The 25,939-nt window shown below is 47.8% G+C and overlaps 1 long non-coding RNA gene across 1 annotated transcript; it reads left to right on the forward strand.

The window, feature by feature from the left end:
• The first annotated feature begins 579 nt into the window (after positions 1 to 579).
• On the forward strand, positions 580 to 23,880 carry LOC122940808. The gene is made up of 6 exons (XR_006390385.1): positions 580 to 659; positions 1,191 to 1,226; positions 14,717 to 14,752; positions 19,142 to 19,177; positions 21,548 to 21,583; positions 22,874 to 23,880. It is a non-coding gene; the product is annotated as an uncharacterized LOC122940808 (long non-coding RNA).
• Positions 23,881 to 25,939: the final 2,059 nt, after the last annotated feature.

Genomic DNA, 25,939 nt, shown 5'->3' on the forward strand with positions numbered 1-25,939 from the left:
GACCTTCTTATTGTGTTGGGGGCAGGGAGGAGATTGGATGGGATTAGAGGCATGGCCGATTACAAAAATCTGTGTGCACTCACTCTGCAGGCAACACCACCTCATGGAGGTAAAGGGAGTGTCCCCACAGTGCCATTTTACACTGCTTACATGGTTCTGTAGCAGAACTATAGAGGAGTCAAATAGTAATAGTACAGTCTCCTTTTGTTTTGTTGTTCACCAAAGGACAAAAAGCTGTTGTATTCATATGCAAAAGGGGCCTCACAAGTGCCCAGGGGCGGCGTTCGGGCTGTAAATGCCCAGGTCAGTCTGTCTTCTCACATAACCCCTCCCCAGCCTGTTTGCATGGCCGCCGTGTAAGCGTCTTGTATCATCCAGTTTACTGTATGAGATCCCGCCTGCACACTGTGATGACCATGCATCTGGCACAGTCTGTAAGGGGCGGGAGGAAGCAGTCACATGATCTCGTGACGTCATGCCCTCAAAGAAGCCAATACATTCTAGGCTTTACCCTGCATGCTGCTACCTTCGGCACGATGATTGGTTGCTGCGCTCGTGTACGTCATGACGTAGTGTAATAACCGCTTATAAAAGGGCGAGGCCTCCGCGTGTAGGCTACATGAGATGAGAGACTGTCGTGGTGGGGCCCTGAGGCGGAGGTAATTATTTGTGGCTGTGGTTTCTGTAAACCTTGTGGTCTGGGCTTCGGTTCTTGGTTGTGGTACCAGGAGGCTTTCCCCCGGACCTAGAGAATTCCCCCAGGCGTGAGTCCTGGGCAGTAACAGGTGTGAGCATCTTCTAGTATCTTCTGCTCATGTATGATACTGCGGACAGTTGTATCGGTACTCGACTCTTCTCTGTGCTTTAGGCGCACGGTCCTGCGGTGGTGATATGGCTGTGTGCCTGATTTTGGTCCTCTGTGCTCTGGCCTTAGGTAGGTGAGCTGCAGCACCCCGGATCAGTGCACTTGTAGCTGGGGCAGCTCTGCCTCTGTGCTGTTACAGTGTGTCAGGCACTGCACATGGGCTGTGGTCTGCTGCTGCACGATCCTATGTCCTCACCCTGCAGGCTTTCATGGTCTGGACCTGGGGTACCTGCTGCATGTTGGTGCTCAGTGGGATTATGTTTTTGGTGTAGATGTGGTCATGAGGTGTGGTGAGGATATTAACTTGTACTTTTCTGTATTCTAGGAGGATTTCATGGCGCTGATCTTTCACTGCAGAATGGTGAGTCCTGTAGGGCACTGTAGCCCATTGAATCTAAGCAGATTTAACGTCTATGGGATCCTTTTGGGCAGTTTTCTTTATTGGGCAGAAAAAAACATCTGCTATTTAATTTTGCCGTGTTCTGTGCAATCTGCACATGTTCTTATACTTTGCAGATGGTTAAATATGTGGTCAGCCTGTAGCCACCTTCTGCTGAGCTGTGCGCAGCCTCAAGCCCCATTCACACAACTACTTTTGGTCTGCATTTTTTTTTTAGCTTCTTGCACAGACCTATGAATTTTTCTTTTGCAGAGAACAGGCAGTTAGTGGTCCACAAAAAAACGGATGCAGCACAGATGTCGTCCATGTTTGCAGACAGCAAAAATGCATACGGTTGTGTGAATGCATCCTTGGGGTCCATTCACACAATGTGTGTATTTTGCCGTTTGCAAAAAACATGGCTTACATCTGTTGCTTTTTTTGGCCCCATTGTAACGAGGCCTGTCTGCAAAACAGACAAGAAAGGGAAATGTTCTAATTATACATTTTTTGTGAGGATGCAGGACACACAGTTGTGGACAACAAACTATCTGCAAATTTTGTGGCCCCATTGACATGAATGGGACCACATCTGATCTGCGAAAGTGGATCGGATGCGGAGCAAAAATGCGGCTGTGTGAATGGGACCAAATTCCTCATGCGCACAACTGTAGCCATATGTCGTTCCACAAACAGATCTGCAAGATACAAATACTGTGCTTTCTCCTGTTTTCCTTCCCATCAATAGAAATGCTATACTCCGCAATATGGATCGTAATAGAGCTCTTTATAATTTAGTAAAATGGACATGTAGGTAGCACACGGATAACACATGTGGGGGTCCCTTTTATTTGTTGATGCTCATAGAAATGGGTCCACGTGTGATCTGCAAACTGTGCACAAAGCCTAAAAAGGGTTTTCTGAAATTATTATAATTAAATATTCTCTGGATAGATCACCAGTATTTGATTGGTGGGGTCTGACACCCAGGACCCCTGTGATCAGCTACAGACTGAATGGTCTACTTGTCTGATGCAGGCTGCACAGTCCAGGGGTGCCAAATGTGTACCAAGAAATAAGAGTTATTCATCAATATCTGATCAGCCCTGCTGATACTTTGTACCCCAATGATGTAGGTGCTACTACACAGCTCCCTCCATTATGTATTGCCCAGGTCTGCTCAGTGGATGGCAGATGTGACCCACTACTGAGCAGATACTGATGTCCTGCCCTGCGATACCCCTTTAATGAAGAGGGAGGACATATGGGGGGAGGGTATATAGAGGGAGGGTATATAGAGGGAGGACATATGGGGGGAGGGTATATAGAGGGAGGACATATGGGGGGAGGGTATATAGAGGGAGGACATATGGGGGGAGGGACATATGGGGGAGGGTATATAGAGGGGAGGACATATGGGGGGAGGACATATGGGGGGAGGGTATATAGAGGGAGGACATATGGGGGGAGGGTATATAGAGGGAGGACATATGGGGGAGGGTATATAGAGGGAGGACATATGGGGGGAGGGTATATAATGTGTATATCTACTGTGATTAGCATAACTACTGTGTGGGGGCACTTAAAGGGTTTGTCGTCAGAAATAACTTTATGTAGCTGTCAGAATAAGGACCGCCTTATTCTTGGGTGTGTTTGCTGTGATAGTATGTTTTATGGGTATGTCGTAGTGCAACATAGTCCAGTGTGATTCATATACAGTATGTATTTGTATTGCCAGGCCAGCAGCCATTGATGAATTAGTTGAAGGCTGCATCTAGTGCCGAGATGTCTGCCTCATACCTGTGAAAACGGCAAACTGCTCCCCGGGGGGGGGAGAGATGCTAACAAGGATGGGCTTGTTTGCTTGTCACACTTGGGACAGGGGAAAAGCAGCCTCTCCGGTGCCTTGTCTCAGCATGGGGGATTCCTAACCAGAGTGAACAATAATTAGTAATCCCTCATAAGTTCAGGAGGGGTCGGATGTCCCCAAAATCTAGCTCATCACCTCTGGCATGATGGGGACATCGCATGGACACCAGACACGGCTTATCAAATCGTCTTTATCTTCTTAAAATAAGGATCTTATCTTCCGAGCGTCCTGGAGGTGTAGCGTTTGATATGCTAGGACTTGGAATGATGAGATATGAATTATGAAGGTCTGGGGTCTGTATCTTAACCAGGGAAACTGGGAGAATATCTTTTGGATATTTTCTTGCCTGTTCCCTAGATGGCCAGTGGGCCGGCTGCATGGGTAATGAAGCACGGCCAGAGGGGCTGAGTCAGAGGTGGGAGGGAGAATCCCCCCTCAGGCCTGCCTCTGGAGAAAAGGTATAAACATACAATCCCTGGATATTTGGGCGTCAAAGTGGGAGATCCAATCTAATTGGTTTGTGCACCAGTATTCTGCCCAAAGGACTTTTACCACACGACTGCTAAGTATTAGAACTTTCTTTTTTCTCCTGTTTATTTTACCATTATTTGCCATTTATGTATGTCAATCATTTTTTGTAACCAAATGCTGTCTATTTTTAATACATTAAACCTAAAAGTTTGATGGTTTGTCTTGTAACCTTAAAGGGAGTCTGTCACCACATTTTAGCATGTTAGACTGTTAAAATGGGGTTATGTGATCCAGCCAGAACATAAAAACTGTACCTTTGTGGTAGAAAACGGACTTTTCAATTTGCAGAAAACAAACTTATAAGATTATCTTCTGAGCCCTCTCAAGTGCCCAGGGCGGTCTCTCAATCCTCGGAGCCCAGGCAGCACCTCCTAAACGGCTGATAACTCCGCCCTCCGTGCGCCTCTGCCCGCCCGTTTACTCCCCTCCCCTGTCCCTTTCCACTGCAGCTGTGCGGTACAAATCGTAGCGGGCGCATGCGCAATGCGATGCCCGCTCCTGGCAGGGCATCGCAATACCTATTGCGCATGCGCCGGCTAATCCTGCAGATTTTGCGCCGTTTAGCCGGCGCATGCGCAATAGGTATTGCGATGCCCTGCCAGGAGCGGGCATCGCATTGCGCATGCGCCCGCTACGATTTGTACCGCACAGCCGCAGTGGAAAGGGACAGGGGAGGGGAGTAAACGGGCGGGCAGAGGCGCACGGAGGGCAGAGTTATCAGCCGTTTAGGAGGTGCCTGCCTGGGGCTCCGAGGATTGAGAGACCGCCCTGGGCACTTGAGAGGGCTCAGAAGATAATCTTATAAGTTCGTTTTCTGCAAATTGAAAAGTCTGTTTTCTACCACAAAGGTACCGTTTTTATGTTCTGGCTGGATCACATAACCCTATTTTAACGGTCTAACATGCTAAAATGTGGTGACAGACTCCCTTTAACCACTTCAGCCCCGCTAGGTGAAACCCCCTTCATGACCAGGCCACTTTTTACACTTCGGCACTACACTCCTTTCACCGTTTATCGCTCGGTCATGCAACTTACCACCCAAATGAATTTTACCTCCTTTTCTTCTCACTAATAGAGCTTTCATTTGGTGGTATTTTATTGCTGCTGACATTTTTACTTTTTTTGTTATTAATCAAAATGTAACGCTTTTTTTGCAAAAAAATGACATTTTTCACTTTCAGCTGTGAAATTTTGCAAAAAAAACGACATCCATATATAAATTTTTCGCTAAATTTATAGTTCTACATGTCTTTGATAAAAAAAAAATGTTTGGGCAAAAAAAAAATGGTTTGGGTAAAAGTTATAGCATTTACAAACTATGGTACAAAAATGTGAATTTCCGCTTTTTGAAACGGCTCTGATTTTCTGAGCACCTGTCATGTTTCCTGAGGTTCTACAATGCCCAAACAGTATAACTACCCCACAAATGACCCCATTTCGGAAAGTAGACACCCTAAGGTATTCGCTGATGGGCATAGTGAGTTCATAGAACTTTTTATTTTTTGTCACAAGTTAGCGGAAAATGATGAGTTTTTTTTTTTTTTTTTTCTTACAAAGTCTCATATTGCACTAACTTGCGACAAAAAATAAAAAATTCTAGGAACTCGCTATGCCCCTCACAGAATACCTTGGGGTGTCTTCTTTCCAAAATGGGGTCACTTGTGGCGTAGTTATACTGCCCTGGCAATTTAGGGGCCCAAATGTGTGAGAAGAACTTTGCAATCAAAATGTGTAAGAAATGACCGGTGAAATCCGAAAGGTGCACTTTGGAATATGCGCCCCTTTGCCCACCTTGGCAGCAAAAAAGTGTCACACATGTGGTATCGCCGTACTCAGGAGAAGTTGGGGAATGTGTTTTGGGGTGTCATTTTACATATACCCATGCTGGGTGAGAGAAATATCTTGGCAAAAGACAACTTTTCCCATTTTTTTTTTTTATACAAAGTTGGCATTTGACCAAGATATTTTTCTCACCCAGCATGGGTATATGTAAAATGACACCCCAAAACACATTCCCCAACTTCTGAGTACGGCGATACCAGATGTGTCACACTTTTTTGCAGCCTAGATGCGCAAAGGTGCCCAAATTCCTTTTAGGAGGGCATTTTTAGACATTTGGATCCCAGACTTCTTCTCACGCTTTAGGGCCCCTAAAAAGCCAGGGCAGTATAAATACCCCACATGTGACCCCACTTTGGAAAGAAGACACCCCAAGGTATCCAATGAGGGGCCTGGCAAGTTCATAGAATTTTTTTTTTTTTTCGCATAAGTTAGCGGAAATTGATTTTTTTTTTTGTTTTTTCTCACAAAGTCTCACTTTCCGCTAACTTAGGACAAAAATTTCAATCTTTCATGGACTCAATATGCCCCTCAGCAAATACCTTGGGGTGTCTTCTTTCCAAAATGGGGTCAGTTGTGGGGTGTTTGTACTGCCCTGGCATTTGAGGGTCTCCGCAATCATTACATGTATGGCCAGCATTAGGAGTTTCTGCTATCCTCCTTATATTGAGCATACAGGTAATGAGATTTTTTTTTTCCGTTCAGCCTCTGGGCTGAAAGAAAAAAATGAACGGCACAGATTTCTTCATTCGCATCGATCAATGTGGATGAAAAAATCTCTGCCAAAAAAAAAAAATGGAGGGGAAAGGCGTCTGCCAGGACATAGGAGCTCCGCCCTACATCCATACCCACTTAGCTCGTATGCCTCGGCAAACGTATCTGTCACTGCAGAGGAGAAAATCCCGTCTTGCAGCGCCGCATACACCGACTTGCGTGTAATCTGACAGCAGCACAATGCTTCTGTCAGAATGCACATCGGTGCTGCAGCTGGTAGATCGGTTGGTCCACCTAGAAGGTAAAAAGACAAAAAAAAAATAAAAATAAAAAAACCAGGCCACAACGCAATAATTTTATTAACTTTGGAACAGAACATGTAACTTTAACTTTTGGAACTAAACATTAACCTGTTTGCTTACCTGTTTTTTTTTTTTTGTTTTTTTTTTACCTTTATAGAACAAACCTCTCCTTCCCCATGGGTCAATGTGCAAAGCGCAAATCGCCCAAAGATGTGGCGAAGTGCGTTATGCACTTTGTCCCATGTGAAAGGAGACGTTTGCAGCAGCTGTGAGTGAATGGGCCCTGTGTGCCTGTCCTGGTGAGATGTGATCCCTATGCTAGGTGTACCTGTGTGTGGTACTTTCGGAAACACTCCCCTAAGCATAGGGCAGGGTGGTCGGGACAGTCAGGACAGAAATAGCGGGTGTCACGCCTTATTCCACTCCTGCTACAGACACGACATTTTTTTCGGGGTGGCGGTCGGTTTGAGGTACCAGCAACGACACTGGGGAAGTGTCGCTCGTGTAGACGGCTAACTACACTGGTGGATGGGGCCACGGAACCTCCTGGATACAGGAGGTTCGCGATGATCTCTTCCTGAAATTTGAGGAAGGATCCAGTTCTCCCAGCCTTACTGTAGAGAACAAAACTATTGTACAGAGCCAATTGAATTAAATATACAGACACCTTCTTATACCAGCGTCTGGTGCGTCGGGAAACTAAATACGGAGCCAACATCTGGTCATTGAAGTCGACCCCTCCCATGTGGAGGTTATAGTCGTGGACTGAGAGGGGCTTTTCAATGACACGGGTTGCTCGCTCAATTTGTATTGTCGTGTCTGCGTGAATGGAGGAGAGCATGTAAACGTCACGCTTGTCTCTCCATTTCACCGCGAGCAGTTCTTCGTTACACAGTGCGGCCCTCTGCCCCCTTGCAAGACGGGTGCTAACGAGCCGTTGGGGGAAGCCCGCGCGACTAGTTCGCGCGGTACCACAGGAGCCAATCCGTTCTAGAAACAAATGCCTAAAGAGGGCCACACTTGTGTAGAAATTGTCCACATAAAGATGGTACCCCTTGCCGAATAAGGGTGACACCAAGTCCCAAACTGTCTTCCCACTGCTCCCCAGGTAGTCAGGGCAACCGACCGGCTCCAGGGTCTGATCTTTTCCCTCATAGACCCGAAATTTGTGGGTATAGCCTGTGGCCCTTTCACAGAGCTTATACAATTTGACCCCATACCGGGCGCGCTTGCTTGGGATGTATTGTTTGAAGCCAAGGCGCCCGGTAAAATGTATCAGGGACTCGTCTATGCAGATGTTTTGCTCAGGGGTATACAAATCTGCAAATTTCTGGTTGAAATGGTCTATGAGGGGCCGAATTTTGTGGAGCCGGTCAAAAGCAGGGTGGCCCCTGGGACGGGAGGCGGTGTTGTCACTAAAGTGCAGGAAACGCAGGATGACCTCAAATCGTGTCCTGTCCAGCAGAGAACATGGGCATGTGATGAATCTGGTTCGTGGACCAATATGACCGCAATTCATGCTTTTTTGTCAGGCCCATGTTGAGGAGGAGGCCCAGAAAAGTTTTAAATTCGGAAACTTGGACTGGTTTCCACTGGAAAGGCTGGGCATAAAAGCTTCCCGGGTTAGCGGTGATAAATTGTGTGGCATACCTGTTTGTCTCTGCCACGACTAAGTCTAAAAGCTCCGCAGTCAAGAACAGCTCAAAAAATCCCAGGGCCGAATCGATCTGAGCTGTCTCAACCCGAACTCCAGACTGGGCGGTGAAAGGGAAAACTACGGGTGCGGCTGAAGTTGGGGACTGCCAATCAGGGTTTGCCAGCACCTCTGGGATTCTACGGGCACGTCTTTGCGGTGGCTGCGACGGGGTCACTACTGCACGTGCCACCGTACCAGCTTCAACTGCCCTTCTGGTGCTCGCTACTTCACCAGGTTGTACGGCAGTGCTGGTACTAGGTCCAGGAAGGGCTGGGCTGCTGGTGTATGCTTCACCACGTAATCCGACAGCACCAGCCCCACTCTGCTGCTCTTGAAGCGGATCCTGTGCAACCTGCGGTCTAGCGACACGGGGCCGGGTACGCCTGGTGGTATCAGGGACCTCAGCCTCCTCGTCCGAACTTTGGGTCAGAGAGCCACTGCTTTCTACAGGTTCGTATTCTGACCCGCTGGATTCATCAGATGAGGGTTCCCACTCCTCATCCGACTGGGTCAGAAGCCTGTAGGCCTCTTCAGAAGAATACCCCCTGTTAGACATGTGGGCAACTAAATTTCGGGGTATTCCCTGAGACTACCCAAGAAAAAAAAAGCAAGCCTGTCTTACAAATGGGAGGCTAGCGAAGTACCGGAGGCTGCTGCGGTTGATAAAAAAATATCAAAACTGATTTTTTTTTTTTATCGCCGCAGTGCGTGTAAAGTGAATGTGCAGCGATCAAAAAAAATAATTTTTTTTTGTCACTGCGGTGGGGCGGGCTTGGGTGTACGCACGTGTGGGCGACCGATCAGGCCTGATCGGGCAAACACTGCGTTTTGGGTGGAGGGCGAACTAAAGTGACACTAGTACAATTATAGATCTGACCGTGATCAGTTTTGATCACTTCCAGATACTATAAAAGTACAAATGCTGATTAGCGATACGCTAATCAGCGAATAACGGACTGCGGTGCGGTGGGCTGGGCGCTAACCGATCCCTAAACTACCTAGCCAAGGGGCCTAAACTATACTGAAACCTAACGGTCAATACCAGTGAAAAAAAAGTGACAGTTTGCACTGATCACTTTTTTCCTTTCACTAGTGATTGACAGGGGGGATAAAAGGGGTGATCAAAGGGTTAATTGGGGTGATCTGGGGGCTAAGTGTGGTGTGGTGTAGTGGGTACTCACAGTGATGTGTGCTCCTCTGCTGGAACCAACCGACCAAAAGAAGGAGCAGAGGAGCACAGCAGCCATATAACCCCATCATATTTACTAATATGTGGGGTTAAATGGCTGCTGATTGTTTTTTTTTGAAAATCAGCAGCCTGCCAGCCAATGATCGTGGCCGGCAGGCTGCTGACGAAATACTCTGCAGTGAAATGCCGGCCCGCGATGCGCATGCGCGGGCCGGCTGTGACGTAGTCTCGCGAGAAGACGCGCCGATGCGTCCAGGAGGAACTAATCAACCACCTCCCGGACGCATCGGTGCGTACAGCGGTCGGGAGGTGGTTAAGAACCTGTTGGCTCCATGAAGAGTGTGTGTGCAGTCTGAGGCTGTGTTTTCCGTGAGGCTTACTACCGTGTGTCTGCTTGCGAGTGGAACACTCAGGGGTGTCCTGGTGACGGCAGTGAAAGTTTCGTGTTAGTGCATGGGTGTGCTTGCAGGCTTCAGGTGGCGAATTATGTTCAAGTTACAGCCCGGAGTAGTGCGTAACAGCGTGTGGGGTTAATCTGCCTAAAGGGTTTGGGCAACCCTTGTCACGTGATGTGATGCGGTGGGCTGGTCTGGTCCCCGGTACGTGACAGTAGCTGATTGACATTAGCGATGTGCTAATGTCAACAGTACATAACAGTATGCTTTATAACTGCCTGCCGTCGTTCTCTTAAACACTTTTAAAATATGCTAATGAGCCTCTAGGTGCTATTAGGGCGTTGCTTCAGCACCTAGAGGCTCGGGACACTAAGGCCTAGTTCACACGAACGTATGGCTTTTATAGTTTTTTGCGGTCCGTTTTTCACGGATCCGTTCCGTTTTTGAGTTCCGTTGTGTTTCCGTTTCCGTTCCGTTGTTCCGTTTTTCCGTATGCCATGTACAGTTTACAGTAATTACATAGGAAAAATTGGGCTGGCCATAACATTTTCAATAGATGGTTCAGAAAAAACGGAACGGAAACGGAAGACATACGGATGCATTTCCGTATGTGTTCCGTTTTTTTTTTTTTTGCGGATCCATTGACTTGAATGGAGCCACGACCCGTGATTTACGGCCAAATATAGGACAAGCTCTATCTTTCAACGGAACGGAAACGGAAGGCATACGGAACACATTCCATTTTTTTTTGCGGAACCATTGAAATGAATGGTTCCGTATACGGAACACAAAAAAACGGCCCGTACACCCGCAAAAAAAAACGTTCGTGTGAACTAGAGTTGTTGCGATACCAAATTTTTGATTCGGTTTCGATACCATGAAAAAGTATTGCGATACTCGATACCATTCGATACCACGCGAAAAAAATAAACCAAAAAAGCCACGTGCATTCCACATGTTTAAAAATGGCGAATCGCGCAGTTTTTATTAATTTTTTTCTGTTCCGGCGTTCACCACCTAGATTTTTTTTTATATTTTAATAGTTTGGACTTTTCTGACGTGGCGATATGTAATATGTTTATTATTTATATATTTTATATATGTGAAATTGGGAAAAGGGGGTCATTTATACTTCATATTTTGGTGGGGGTTTTTTTTACACTTTTTATTTAATAACTATTTCCCCCCTTAGGCTACTTTCACACTAGCGTTCGGGTGGTTCAAACGGGGCTCACAAGCGGCCCCGAACGCTTCCGTCCAGCCCCAATGCATTCTGAGTGGATGCGGATCCGCTCAGAATGCATCAGTCTGGCAGCGTTCAGCCTCCGCTCCGCTCAGCAGGCGGACACCCGAACGCTCCTTGCAGCGTTCGGGTGTCCGCCTGGCCGTGTGGAGGCGTGCGGATCCGTCCAGACTTACAATGGAAGTCAATGGGGACGGATCCGTTTGAAGATGACACAATATGGCTCAATCTTCAAACGGATCCGTCCCCCATTGACTTTCAATGTAAAAGTCTGGACGGATCCGTCTGAAGCTACTTTCACACTTAGAATTTTTGTTAACAATATAATGCAGACGGATCCATTCTGAACGGAGCCACCGTCTGCATTATATGAGCGGATCCGCCTCAGACACAAGTGTGAAAGTAGTCTTAGTTTGAAGGAGCTAACGAGCCGAGCAGAACGCTTCCGTCCAGCCCTGATGCAGTCTGAATGGATGCGGATCCGCTCAGACTGCATCAGTCTGGCGGCGTTCAGCCTCCGCTCCGCTCGCCTCCGCACGGACAGGCGGACAGCTGAACGCTGCTTGCAGCGTTCAGCTGTCCACCTGGCCGTGCGGATCCGTCCAGACTTTTAATGGAAGTCAATGGGAACGGATCCGCTTGAAGATGACACCATATGGCTCAATCTTCAAGCGGATCCGTCCCCCATTGACTTTACATTGAAAGTCTGAACGGATCCGCTCAGGCTACTTTCGCACTTATAAATTTTTCTAAGTTATTAATGCAGACGGATCCGTACTGAACGGAGCCTCCGTCTGCATTAATATGATCGGATCCGTTCAAACGCAAGTGTGAAAGTAGCCTTAGATGGTACTTTGGGGGTCACTTACTATTAATGTGAGGCACATGGGGTCCATGCCAAAGACTCCAAAAGCATGCGCCCAGCCTGACATTAAAAATAAGTGACCCCCATCATGTTTAAAACATGGGTAGTGGCAAGATTGGGGTTAATGAGTCACATTAACCCCAAATCTTGCTGGCTGTCTTCCTTATAGATATGGTTTTTGCCTGCCTTTATTTTGAGGCAGGCTAATCATCACTCTTGCACTGGGTCTGGCTGTGGGCTAGGCTAGGTACCTGCTATGCTGGGCTGGCTGCTTTTCAGTCTCACTGACTCTGGGGCTCGGGCTGACGCTCACTCGTCTCAGTCAGACGGCGCAGCACACAAGACAAACGTGAGTGACTCAGTTAGGAGTCAGGACGGAGGAGGAGGCTGCTCCGCTGCCGCTGGTGCCGTTCGCTGAGCTCAGCGCTCACTCGTCTCAGTCAGACGGCGCAGCACACAAGACAAGTGTGAGTGACTCAGGACGAAGGAGGAGGCTGCTCCGCTGCCGCTGGTGCCGTTCGCTGAGCTCAGCGCTCACTCGTCTCAGAGTCAGACGGCGCAGCAGTTTATTACCTCCCCCGTCCCTCCTCCTCCTTTAATTAAACGCACAGTCATTGGTGGCAGTGATGCAGGCATCTTCAGAGCCCGCTTACTCCATTGGGCTCAGCGGCGGCAGCGTCATAGGAGGGAGGGAATCCCTCCCTCCTTCTCCCTCTCCCGCCTTCTCCACTGTCTTTCTGGCGGAGCGCCATGTTGTGTCATAGGAGATAATGGGCTGCGCAGCCCAGTATCGAAAAAGTGCAAATCACAGTACCGAATCGATACTTGTAAAAAAGTATCGATTGGGTATCGATTTTTCGATACCCGCAACAACCCTAGTGTGAACTAGGCCTTAGGAGAACTCGATGGTCAATCAACTGGACATGGGTGTTTTGTCCAAAGGGTGAGAAGACGGAGCCTCTAGGTGCTGTAGCAATGCCCTAATGGCACCTAGAGGCTCATTGGCACCTAGAGGCTCATTGGCATATTATAAATGTCTGTTAAGAGAACGGCAGCAGGCAGGGAGTTATAAAGCATACCGGTGACACTAGCACATCGCTAATGTCAACTAAACGTTATTTCTCATGACAGAAACCCTTTAAAGTGCATCAGTGTGGATCCACTTAAGTGGACATCCTGCTATAGGGGGGAGGGGTCACTTACATGCCTCATACTCTGTGTGGGCACTAAATGGGCATCATGCTGCCCGGAGGCGCTAAGGGTAGTTTCATACCACTTTTTTCCTTTCTGTTTAAAGGGAACCTGTCACCGGGATTTTGTGTATAGAGCTGAGGACATGGGTTGCTAGATCACCGCTAGCACATCCACAATACCCAGTCCCCATAGCTCTGTGTGCTTTTATGGTGTAAAAAAACCCCGATTTGATACATATGCAAATTAACCTGAGATGAGTCCTGTCCCTGACTCATCTCACCTACAGGACCCATCTCAGGTTAATTTGCATATGTATCAAATCGTTTTTTTTTTTACGCAATAAAAGCACACAGAGCTATGGGCACTGGATATTGTGGATGTACTAGCGGCTATCTAGCAACCTATGTCCTCAGCTCTATGGGCACGGAGGAGAAAAACCACCTCATGGAGGTAAAGGGAGTGTGTCCCCACAGTGCCATTATACACTGCTTACATGGTACTGTAGTATAACTATAGATGAGTCAAATGGTAATAGTACTGTCTCTTTTTGTTTTGTTCACCAAAGGGAAAAACAGTTTTATTCATATGTAAATGAGGCCTCACAAGTGCCGAGGGGCGGCAATCGAGCTGTAAGTGCACAGGTTGGTCTGTCTTCTCACAACCCCTCCCCAGCCTGTTTGCATGGCCGCCGTGTAAGCATCTTGCGTCATCCAGTTTACTGTATGAGATCCCGCCTGCACACTGATGACCATTGTGGTGCAGTGCACATGCGTCGGTAGGATCCAGGAACACTGCATGATGCAAGAGGCTTACAGGGTGGGCTAAGCAACAGGCTGGGGAGGGGTTGTGAGAAGACAGACCGCCCTTTTCCTGCATCTGGCAGTCTGTAAGGGGCGGGAGGAAGCGGTCACATGATCCTCATGCCCTCAAAGAAGCCAATACATTCTAGGCTTTACCCTGCTTGCTGCTACCTTCGGCACGATGATTGGTTGCTGCGCGTGTACGTCATGACGTAGTGTAAGACCCGCTTATAAAATGGCGAGGCCTCCGCGTGTAGGCTATGTGAGACTGTCGTGGTGGGGCCCTGAGGCGGAGGTAACTTGTGGCTGTGGTTTCTGTAAACCTTGTGGTCTGGGCTTCGGTTCTTGGTTGTGGTACCAGGAGGCTTTCCCCCGGACCTAGAGAATTCCCCCAGGTGTGAGTCCTGGGCAGTAACAGGTGTGGGCATCTTCTAGTATCTTCTGCTCATGTATGATACTGCGGACAGTTGTATCGGTACTCGACTCTTGTCTGGTGTGCTTTAAGCACACGGTCCTGCGGTGGTGATATGGCTGTGTGCCTGATTTTGGTCCTCTGCGCTCTGGCACTAACCTCAAGTAGGTGAGCTGCAGCACCCCGGATCAGTGCTCACTTGTAGCTGGGGCAGCTCTGCCTCTGTGCTGTTACAGTGTGTCAGGCACTGCACATGGGCTGTGGTCTGCTGCTGCACGATCCTATGTCCTGACCCTGCAGGCTTTCATGGTCTGGACCTGGGGCACCTGCTGCATGTTGGTGCTCAGTGGGATTATGTTTTTGGTGTAGATGTGGTCATGAGGTGTGGTGAGGATATTAACTTGTACTTTTCTGTATTCTAGGAGGATTTCATGGCGCTGATCTTTCACTGCAGAATGGTGAGTCCTGTAGGGCACTGTAGCCCATTGAATCTAAGCAGATTTAACATCTATGGGATCCTTTTGGGTGGTTTTCTTTATTGGGCAGTAAAAACATCTATTTAAAGGGAACCTGTCACTGGGATTTTGGGCATAGAACTGAGGACATGGGTTGCTAGATGGGCACTAGCACATCCGCAATACCCAGTCTCCATAGCTCTGTGTGCTTTTATTGTGTAAAAAAGAGTTGATACATATGCAAATCAACATAAGTTCTCTTACTTGTGTGACCAAATAAGAGTCATTTTTTCAAGCTCTGACTCATCTTGGAGTAATTTGCATATGTATCAAATCGTTTTTTTTACACCATAAAAGCACACCGCTATGAGGACTGGGTATTGCGGATGTGCTAGCGGCCATCTAGCAGCCCATGTCCTCAGCTCTATACCCAAAATCATGGTGACAGGTTCCCTTTAATTTTGCTGTGTTCTGTGCAATCTGCACATGTTCTTATACTTTGCAGATGGCTAAATATGTGATCAGCCTGTAGCCACCTTCTGCTGAGCTGTGCGCAGCCTCAAGCCCCATTCACACAACTGCATTTTTTAGCTGCTTGCACGCAGACCCATACATTTTTATGGGTCTGCAAAAAACTGTTGGCACACCGTGTGTCCGCGTACATATGTCCATTCTGCAGCCCTACAAAAGAGAACATGCCCTGTTGTCCCTTTTGCAGAGAATAGGCAGTTAGTGGTCCACAAAAAACGGATGCAGCACAGATGTCGTCCGTGTTTGCGGACAGCAAAAATGCATACGGTTGTGTGAATGCGTCCTTAGGGTCCATTCACACATTGTGTATTTAGCAGTTTGCTAAATTGTTTTTTTTTATATAACATGTACATCAAACAAAGGCATAAAACGTGATGTGACTCTACCCTAAAGCCTATTTACATGTTCAAATCCGTGAGAATGTGGTCAGTGATGCATCAGTATTTGGTCCGTGTTTCACTGAGTGTCAGTGTGCACAGCTGAAAAAAATCATTTTCAAAGCATCTCTTCCTAATGAACTATGCAACACGGGTGGTTTTTATCGACCCGTAGACTATAATGGCCGTGATGGATCTGTGAACACGGACAAAATAGAGCAGGCATCCATGCTAAAAACACGGACTGTGCTAAAACACTGAATACACACATTAAAATGAATGGGGACGTGTGCTGTCCGTGGAGAACACGTAAAGAACGCATCCGTGAAACACTGAGGCCTTAAAGGGGTTGTCCCACTTTGCTTTTTTAATCTTATCAGCAGTAGATGTCCTGATAACTTCCTGGTTCTCAGGCAGTTGAGTGAAGGCCACGCCTCCTCATGACTCACCCTGCGTGCTCGTTCATGTGTATGAGTCATCCACATGGAGCCGTATGTGAGGTCCCGCCCCCCCCCCCCCCCCCCAGTATAATAAACATTGAGTGCGGCCCCCCCCCAGTATAATATACATTTAGTGCGCCCCCCCAGTATAATATACATTCAGTGCGCCCCCCCAGTATAATATACATTCAGTGCGGCCACCCCCCCCCCCCCCCCAGTATAATATACATTCAGTGCGGCCACCCCCCCCCCCCCCCCAGTATAATATACATTCAGTGCGGCCACCCCCCCCCCCCTAGTATAATATACATTCAGTGCGGCCACCCCCCCCCCCCAGTATAATATACATTCAGTGCGGCCACCCCCCCCCCCCCAGTATAATATACATTCAGTGCGGCCACCCCCCCCCCCCCCCAGTATAATATACATTCAGTGCGGCCGCCCCCCCCAGTATAATATACATTCAGTGCGGCCGCCCCCCCCCAGTATAATATACATTCAGTGCGGCCGCCCCCCCCAGTATAATATACATTCAGTGCGGCCACCCCCCCCCCCCAGTATAATATACATTCAGTGCGGCCACCCCCCCCCCCCCAGTATAATATACATTCAGTGCGGCCACCCCCCCCCCCCCCAGTATAATATACATTCAGTGCGGCCACCCCCCCCCCCCCCCCCCCCCCCCCAGTATAATAAACATTGGTGGCGCAGTGGGAAGTGCCAATGAGGGTTAAAAAAATAAATAAAAAATTAACTCACCTCCTCCAATTGATTGCGCAGCTGCCTGTCTCCTGTTCTATCTTTAGGACCTGTGAAAGGACCTTTGGTGACATCACTGTGGTCATCACATGGTACATCATATGATCCATCACCATGGTAATGGACCATGTGATTAGCTCAGTGACTGTCACCACAGGTCCTGAAGATAGAACAGGAGACCGGCAGCTGTGCGATCAATTGGTGGAGGTGAGTTAATTTTTTTATTATTTTTTTTAACCCTCATTGGCACTTCCCACTGCGCCACCAATGTATATTATACTGGGGGGGGGCGCACTGAATGTATATTATACTGGGGGGGGTGGCCGCACTGAATGTATATTATACTGGGGGGGGGCGGCCGCACTGAATGTATATTATACTGGGGGGGGGGGGGGGTGGCCGCACTGAATGTATATTATACTGGGGGGGGGGGGGCGCACTGCGCCACCAATGTTAATACAAATGCAGGAGGTGGGTGCCGGAGTGAAATAGCCGGCACCCGACCTCTATGATAGGGGGCTGCGATCAGCGGCAGTTAACCCCTAAGGTCCCGCTCCCTGTCATAGAGGTCGGGTGCCGGCTATTTGATTCCGGCACCCGCCTGCTGTATTTGCGCATGCGCGGGCGTGCGCGTACTTGTAAGAATGGAGAGGCGGCCCGAGTACTGGTTCAGCTGTTGTGCGCAGGCGCGGCACAGCGATGCGGCCAGACGAAAGAGGCCGTATCCATGGGATACAGAAAACAACAAAGGAATCGCTTTACATGATTTTTTGAATGAAAGGTAGCTTTTGGATAATAACATGGATAGGAAGATATGTTGTGTGGGGGTAAATAGATTAGATAAAACCTATTTTATGAAGTGGGACAACCCCTTTAAGGGACATCACACTAGATGGCAATAAGTGGACATTGTGTTGGGGGCAGGGAGGAGATGGGATTAGAGGCATGGCCGATAGCAAAAATCTGTGTGCACTCTGCAGGCAAAACCAGTGTGTGGGGGGGGGGGGCGGCACGGGGGAGAAAAACCACCTCATGGAGTTAAAGGGAGTGTCCCCACAGTGCCATTATACACTGCTTACATGGTACTGTAGCAGAACTATAGGAGTCAAATAGTGATAGTACCGTCTCCTTTTGTTTTGTTCCCCAAAGGACAAAACGCTGTTTTATTCATATGTAAATGAGGGCTCACAAGTGCCCAGGGGTGGTCGGGCTGTAAGTGCCAAGGTCGGTCTGTCTTCTCACATAACCCCTCCCCAGCCTGTTTGCATGGCCGCTGTGTAAGCGGCTTGTATCATACAGCTTAATACCCATTTTTTCAGGTGACAGAACCCCTGTAATGCAGAACCACGCTAAGCTGCTATATAAAAGCTTCTAGCGTCTCTCACTCCACTACAAATTACATAACACAAAATACAGCCCCCTCACCAGAAAAACACTGACCACCGCAAATGTGCCTGCGCTCTCCCTGTTCTGCACGCAGCTGTGCTGCTCTGCCTCTCCTTACAGCCCTTTTCCTGCATCTGGCACAGTCTGTAAGGGGCGGGAGGAAGCAGGTCACATGATCTTATGACGTCAGGCCCTCAAAGAAGCCAATACATTCTAGGCTTTACCCTGCATGCTGCTACCTTCGGCACGATGATTGGTTGCTGCGCGTGTACGTCATGACTTGGTGTAATACCCGCTTATATAAGGGCGAGGCCTCCGCGTGTAGGCTACGTGAGAGAATGTCATGGTGGGGCCCTGAGGCGGAGGTAATTATTTGTGGCTGTGGTTTCTGTAAACCTTGTGGTCTGGGCTTCGGTTCTTGGTTGTGGTACCAGGAGGCTTTTCCCCCGGACCTAGAGAATTCCCCCAGGCGTGAGTCCTGGGCAGTAACAGGTGTGAGCATCTTCTAGTATCTTCTGCTCATGTATGATACTGCGGACAGTTGTCTCGGTACTCGACTCTTCTCTGTGCTTTAAGCACTCGGTCCTGCGGTGGTGATATGGCTGTGTGCCTGATTTTGGTCCTCTGTGCTCTGGCCTCAAGTAGGTGAGCTGCAGCACCCCGGATCAGTGCTCACTTGTAGCTGGGGCAGCTCTGCCTCTGTGCTGTTACAGTGTGTCAGGCACTGCACATGGGCTGTGGTCTGCTGCTGCACGATCCTATGTCCTCACCCTGCAGGCTTTCATGGTCTGGACCTGGGGCACCTGCTGCATGTTGGTGCTCAGTGGGATTATGTTTTTGGTGTAGATGTGGTCATGAGGTGTGGTGAGGATATTAACTTGTACTTTTCTGTATTCTAGGAGGATTTCATGGCGCTGATCTTTCACTGCAGAATGGTGAGTCCTGTAGGGCACTGTAGCCCATTGAATCTAAGCGGATTTAACGTCTATGGGATCCTTTTGGGCAGTTTATCAGGTTTCCTTTATTGGGCAGAAAAAAAACATCCATTTAATTTTGCTGTGTTCTGTGTAATCTGCACATGTTCTGATACTTTGCAGACTGCTAAATATGTGGTCAGCCTGTAGCCACCTTCTGCTGAGCTGTGCGCAGCCTCAAGCCCCATTCACACAACTACTTTTCGTTTGCATTTTTAAGCTGCTTGCACAGACCTATGAATTTTTATGGGTTTGCAAAAAACTGATGGCACACAATCTGTCCGTGTACATATGTCCATTCTGCAGCCCTACAAAAGAGAACGTGTCCTGTTGTCTCTTTTGCAGAGAATAGGCAGTGGTCCACAAAAAACAGATGCAGTGCAGATGTGATCTGTGTTTTGCGGACAGTATAATGCATATGGTTGTGTGAATGCATCCTTAGGGTTCGTTCTGCATTTTGCGGACCGCCTATAACGGCGCTCTCATAGAAAATGCCTTTTCTTGTCCTCAATTGCAGACAAGAATAGGATGTTATATTTTGTGCAACGGAAGTGCGGATCCGCAAATGCGGATGCAGACAGCACATTCTGGCCCCTTTGAAAATAAATGGATCTGCACCTGTTCCGCTTAATTCTGGGGTTATCTAACCAGTGTAAAGGGTAAAGCCACTAGTCAAATCTTAAAGGGGGTTATCATCCCTATAATGACCTCCCCAATGCCTAGGTCCCTCATATAAATTATACTTGCCTGCTTCCCGACACCCACGTCCCACCGGATCCCTCCATGGCCCCTGCTGAATCTCCCCATCGCGTGGATCAAAACTTCCAGCGACTGGGGGAGCAGCTAATGGCAGGCCACGACAAGAGTGAGCCTCCCTAGCGTCACCCACAAGGCTCGTCCCCAGTTGCCACCAGATGTTTACATCTGAGTGACTGGGTGATGCAGTGGTGGCTGTGCAGGAATCGGGAGTGACGTGGGTGCCGGGGAGCAGGTATGTATAATGTATGAGGGGTCCAAGCATTCTGGAGGTCATTATAGGGATGTATAGCCCCTTTAATGAAGATTTGACCAGTGACTTTATCTTCACATGCACCTTTAGTTCCTGTGTGCACTCTGCAGGCAAGACCAGTGTGTGTGGGGGGAAGGGGGGCACAGAGGAGAAAAACCACCTCATGGAGGTAAAGGGAGTGTCCCCACAGTGCCATTATACACTGCTTACATGGTACTGTAGCAGAACTATAGAGGAGTCAAATAGTAATAGTACAGTCTCCTTTTTGTTTTGTTGTTCACCAAAGGGTAAAACACCGCTTTATTCATATGTAAATGAGGGCTCACAAGTGCCGAGGGGCGGCGTTCACGCTGTAAATGCCCAGGCCAGTTTGTCTTCTCACACAACCCCTCCCCAGCCTGTTTGCATGGCCGCCGTGTAAGCGTCTTGTATCATCCAGTTTACTGTATGAGATTCGATTCCCGCCTGCACACTGACTATTGTGGTGCAGTGCGCATGCGTCTGGAGATTCTACTGAACACTGGATGATGCAACAGGCTGGCGAGGGGTTGTGTGAGAAGACAGACCGCCCTTTTCCTGCATCTGGCAGTCTGTGTAAGGGGCGGGAGGAAGCAGTCACATGACATCATGTCCTCAAAGAAGCCAATACATTCTAGGCTTTACCCTGCATGCTGCTACCTTCGGTACAATGGTTACTGCGCTCGTGTACGTCATGACGTAGTGTAAGACCCGATTATAAAAGGGCGAGGCCTCCGTGTGTAGGCTACATGAGAGACTGTCGTGGTGGGGCCCTGAGGCGGAGGTAATTATTTGTGGCTGTGGTTTCTGTAAACCTTGTGGTCTGGGCTTCGGTTCTTGGTTGTGGTACCAGGAGGCTTTCGCCCGGACCTAGAGAATTCCCCCAGGCGTGAGTCCTGGGCAGTAACAGGTGTGGGCATCTTCTAGTATCTTCTGCTCATGTATGATACTGCGGACAGTTGTATCGGTACTCGACTCTTCTCTGTGCTTTAGGCGCACGGTCATGCGGTGGTGATATGGCTTGTGTGCCTGATTTTGGTCCTCTGTGCTCTGGCCTCAAGTAGGTGAGCTGCAGCACCCCGGATCAGTGCACTTGTAGCTGGGGCAGCTCTGCCTCTGTGCTGTTAGTGTGTCAGGCACTGCACATGGGCTGCTGCACGATCCTATGTCCTCACCCTGCAGGCTTTCATGGTCTGGACCTGGGGTACCTGCTGCATGTTGGTGCTCAGTGGGATTATGTTTTTGGTGTAGATGTGGTCATGAGGTGTGGTGAGGATATTAACTTGTACTTTTCTGTATTCTAGGAGGATTTCATGGCGCTGATCTTTCACTGCAGAATGGTGAGTCCTGTAGGGCACTGTAGCCCATTGAATCTAAGCAGATTTAACTTCTATGGGATCCTTTTGGGTGGTTTATCAGGTTTCCTTTATTGGGCAGAAAAAAACATCCATTTAATTTTGCTGTGTTCTGTGTAATCTGCACATGTTCTTATACTTTGCAGATGGCAAAATATGTGATCAGTCTGTAGCCACCTTCTGCTGAGCTGTGCGCAGCCTCAAGCCCCATTCACACAACTACTTTTGGTCTGCATTTTTTAGCTGCTTGCACACAGACCTATGAATTTTTATGGGTCTGCAAAAAACTGACGGCACACAATCTGTCCGTGTACATATGTCCATTCTGCAGCCCTACAAAAGAAAACGTGTCCTGTTGTCTCTCTTACAGAGAATAGGCAGTTAGTGGTCCACAAAAAAACGGATGCAGCACAGATGTCGTCCGTGTTTTGCGGACAGCAAAATACATACAGTTGTGTGAATGCATCCTTAGGGTCCATTCACATTCAAAACACTGACACCCGCAATGTTCGTTCTGCATTTTGCGGACCGCTTATCACGGCACTCTCATAGAAAATGCCTTTCCTTGTCCACAATTGCGGAGAAGAATAGGATATATTCTATTTTGTGGAACAGAAATGCGGACAGCACATTCCAGCACCTTTGAAAATGAATGGGTCCGTACCTGTTCTGCTTAATTGCGGGGTTATCTAACCAGTGTAAAGAGGGAAGCCACTAGTCAAATCTTCATTAAAGGGGGTTATCCATCCCTATAATGACCTCCCCAATGCCTCATATAAATTATACTTTCCTGCTTCCCAACACCCACGTCCCACCGGATCCCTGCATCTCCCCATCGCGTGGATCAAAACTTCCAGCGACTGGGGGAGCAGCTAATAGTGGGCCACGACTGGAGTGAGCCTCCCTAGCGTCACCCACAAGGCTCGTTCCCTGTTGCCACCAGATGTTTTAATCCGAGTGACTGGGTGATGCAGTGGTGGCTCTGCAGGAATCAGGAGTGACGTGGGTGCCGGGGAGCAGGTATGTATAATGTATATGAGGGGCCTGAGTATTCTGGAGGTCATTTTAGGGATGTATACCCCCTTTAATGAGGATTTGACCAGTGACTTTACTCTTTACACTGCAGGAACTAAAGTTGCATGTGAAGATAAACACGCCTGTTAAATAACCATGGCTTACATTGTAACCACTCTAGGTAAATTGTCTAATTCAGGTAAATGGACTGGTTGTTTAACTGTTTTTTTTTTTTTTTTTTTTTTTTGTCCTTTCTTGCAGAATGAGGTGATGAGCGCATCGGAGTGCCACTAGGTGGAGGCTACCGCAGGTGTTCCCTTCAGACCAACAAGTTGCTGAGGACTTTTACAGAAATGCTTATCGTGTAGTAATGGCCAAAAGTTGGCAATTTGAAACTAATGTTCTTTCTGGAAACTGATTTAATCGGTGAATTGAGTAAACAATTTAAAGGGGTTGTCCAGTTTCAGGGGGAAACGGATAACGTGATCTGCCTGCAATAAACAAATGATTATTAATCACCTGGCCAGTCCCATACTACTGCTCCAGTTTACCTGGCTGCAGTGGTGACTTTGACAAGTGAGTGACCTCAGCAGTGCACTGAGGAGACAGGACTGGATGCAGCAGTCACATGTCAATGTAACATCACCACTGCAGCTGGGTTACCCAGACAGTGTGGGATCTGCCAAATAAGTAGTAATGGCTTTATTGCAAGTGGACCCGCTGTCTGGCTTTATTTTGATACCAGACAACCCCATTAGGTAGGTGATCTTGGGAAGGAGCCTGGTAAGTGGAGAAAGGAGATATCATAAAGGTTTATAATGACTTGCGGAACATGGTTTTATTATTGGTGGGGAATTTAAGGATAATTTTGCTTGTTGTAGAAATGTTAAATTTTAGCCCCATTTCTTAACGCAATACATCAGTAGGAGAACCTCCTCCAGGGATGGTATAAGGTGGCTGCTTTGACACTGCTCCACTCTGGTCACTGGTCTGCTTGGTTTTGCCGCTCAGCCTGGCTTGCTTGCGAGTTGTGCTGCCACACCCCAGAGGAGCCTGGCAGCAGATTACTCCCTATTTAAAACACGTGCATGCTCTGCGGCGTGTATGGGACAATCATTTCATGTGCGTTGCCAGCCTTACTTTAGTGCAACCAATTGAACCAACAAGATGCTGGCAAGATGCATGACATCATATAGAAACCCAAAAAAAAGAAATCCCGTAGGGACTCTCATACACAATATATAAAGCTTTATTAAATAATTATACAAATGCATAATAAAGGACAGTAGTCTAAAAAGTAGAACAGCAAGACAGGTAGTGTTGTAAGTGGTAGCTCACATGCTGGCCGGCATGGTATAAGATCCTAACATAATCATGATGTCAGCACTAAGGCGACAATGAAGTGCCTGAATGAATGTCTATATACCCATAATGCTCTGGAAGCCTGTCTGATTTCCCTAAGGGCCCTGTATATGGACAATCCACTCTCAATACCATAGGCAACCAGGAGTGGGTGTACAAACAGGTAAACAAGGACGCAACAGAGCAGAAAATACCTGGGCAGTGGTATAATGCAGGGATCCGACCTCCGCTTTAGAAAGCGTAGCGAAACGTACATCAGGGTGAGCTCACTGCTGACCGGAGGTCGGATCCCTGCATTATACCACTGCCCAGGTATTTTCTGCTCTGTGTCCTTGTTTACCTGTTTGTACACCCACTCCTGGTTGCCTATGGTACGGTGTGTGGATTGTCTATATACAGGGCCCTTAGGGAAATCAGACAGGCTTCCAGAGCATTATGGGTATATAGACATTCATTCAGGCACTTCATTGTCGCCTTAGTGCTGACATCATGATGATGTTGGGATCTTATACCATGCCTCCCAGCATGTGAGCTACCATTTGCAACACTACCTGTCTTGCTGCTCTACAGTCGTGGCCAAAAGTTTTGAGAATTGCATAAATATTGGAAAAGTTGCTGCTTAAGTTTTTATAATGGCAATTTGCATATACCAGAATGTTATGAAGAGTGATCAGATGAATTGCATAGTCCTTCTTTGCCATGAAAATTAACTTAATCCCCAAAAAAACTTTCCACTGCATTTCATTGCTGTCATTAAAGGACCTGCTGAGATCATTTCAGTAATCGTCTTGTTAACTCAGGTGAGAATGTTGACAAGCACAAGGCTGGAGATCATTATGTCAGGCTGATTGGGTTAAAATGGCAGACTTAACCTGTTAAAAGGAGGGTGATGCTGGAAATCATTGTTCTTCCATTGTTAACCATGGTGACCTGCAAAGAAACGCGTGCAGCCATCATTGCGTTGCATAAAAATGGCTTCACAGGCAAGGATATTGTGGCTACTAAGATTGCACCTCAATCAACAATTTATAGGATTATTAAGAACTTCAAGGAAAGAGGTTCAATTCTTGTTAAGAAGGCTTCAGGGTGTCCAAGAAAGTCCAGCAAGCGCCAGGATAGTCTCCTAAAGAGGCTTCAGCTGCGGGATCTGAGTGCCACCAGTGCAGAGCTTGCTCGGGAATGGCAGCAGGCAGGTGTGAGCGCATCTGCACGCACAGTGAGGTGAAGACTTTTGGAAGATGGCCTGGTGTCAAGAAGGGCAGCAAAGAAGCCACTTCTCTCCAAAAAAAAAAATCAGGGACAGATTGATCTTCTGCAGAAAATATGGTGAATGGACTGCTGAGGACTGGGGCAAAGTCATAGTCTCCGATTGTTTGGGGCATCAGGAAAAAGGTGAACAGTGAAGCATCCTGAGACCATTCAACCCATGTGTGGGGTTGCTTGTCATCCAAGGGAGTGGGCTCACTCACAATTTTGCCCCAAAACACAGCCATGAATAAAGAATGGTACCAAAACACCCTCCAACAGCAACTTCTTCCAACAACAGTTTGGTGAAGAACAATACATTTTCCAGCACGATGGAGCACTGTGCCATAAGGCAAAAGTGATAACTTAGTGGCTCGGGGACCAAAACATTGACATTTTGGGTCCATGGCCTGGAAACTCCCCAGATCTTAATCCCATTGAGAACTTGTGGTCAATCCTCAAGAGGCGGGTGAACAAACAAAAACCCACTAATTCTGACAAACTCCAAGAAGTGATTATGAAAGAATGGGTTGCTATCAGTCAGGAATTGGCCCAGAAGTTGATTGAGAGCATGCCCAGTCGAATTGCAGAGGTCCTGAAAAAGAAGGGCCAACACTGCAAATACTGACTCTTTGCGTAAATGTCATGTAATTGTCGATAAAAGCCTTTGAAACGTATGAAGTGTGTGTAATTATATTTCACCACCTCACAGAAACAACT

This window comes from Bufo gargarizans, chromosome 6 (assembly GCF_014858855.1).
Source record: "Bufo gargarizans isolate SCDJY-AF-19 chromosome 6, ASM1485885v1, whole genome shotgun sequence".
Classification (NCBI taxonomy): Eukaryota; Metazoa; Chordata; class Amphibia; order Anura; family Bufonidae; genus Bufo; species Bufo gargarizans.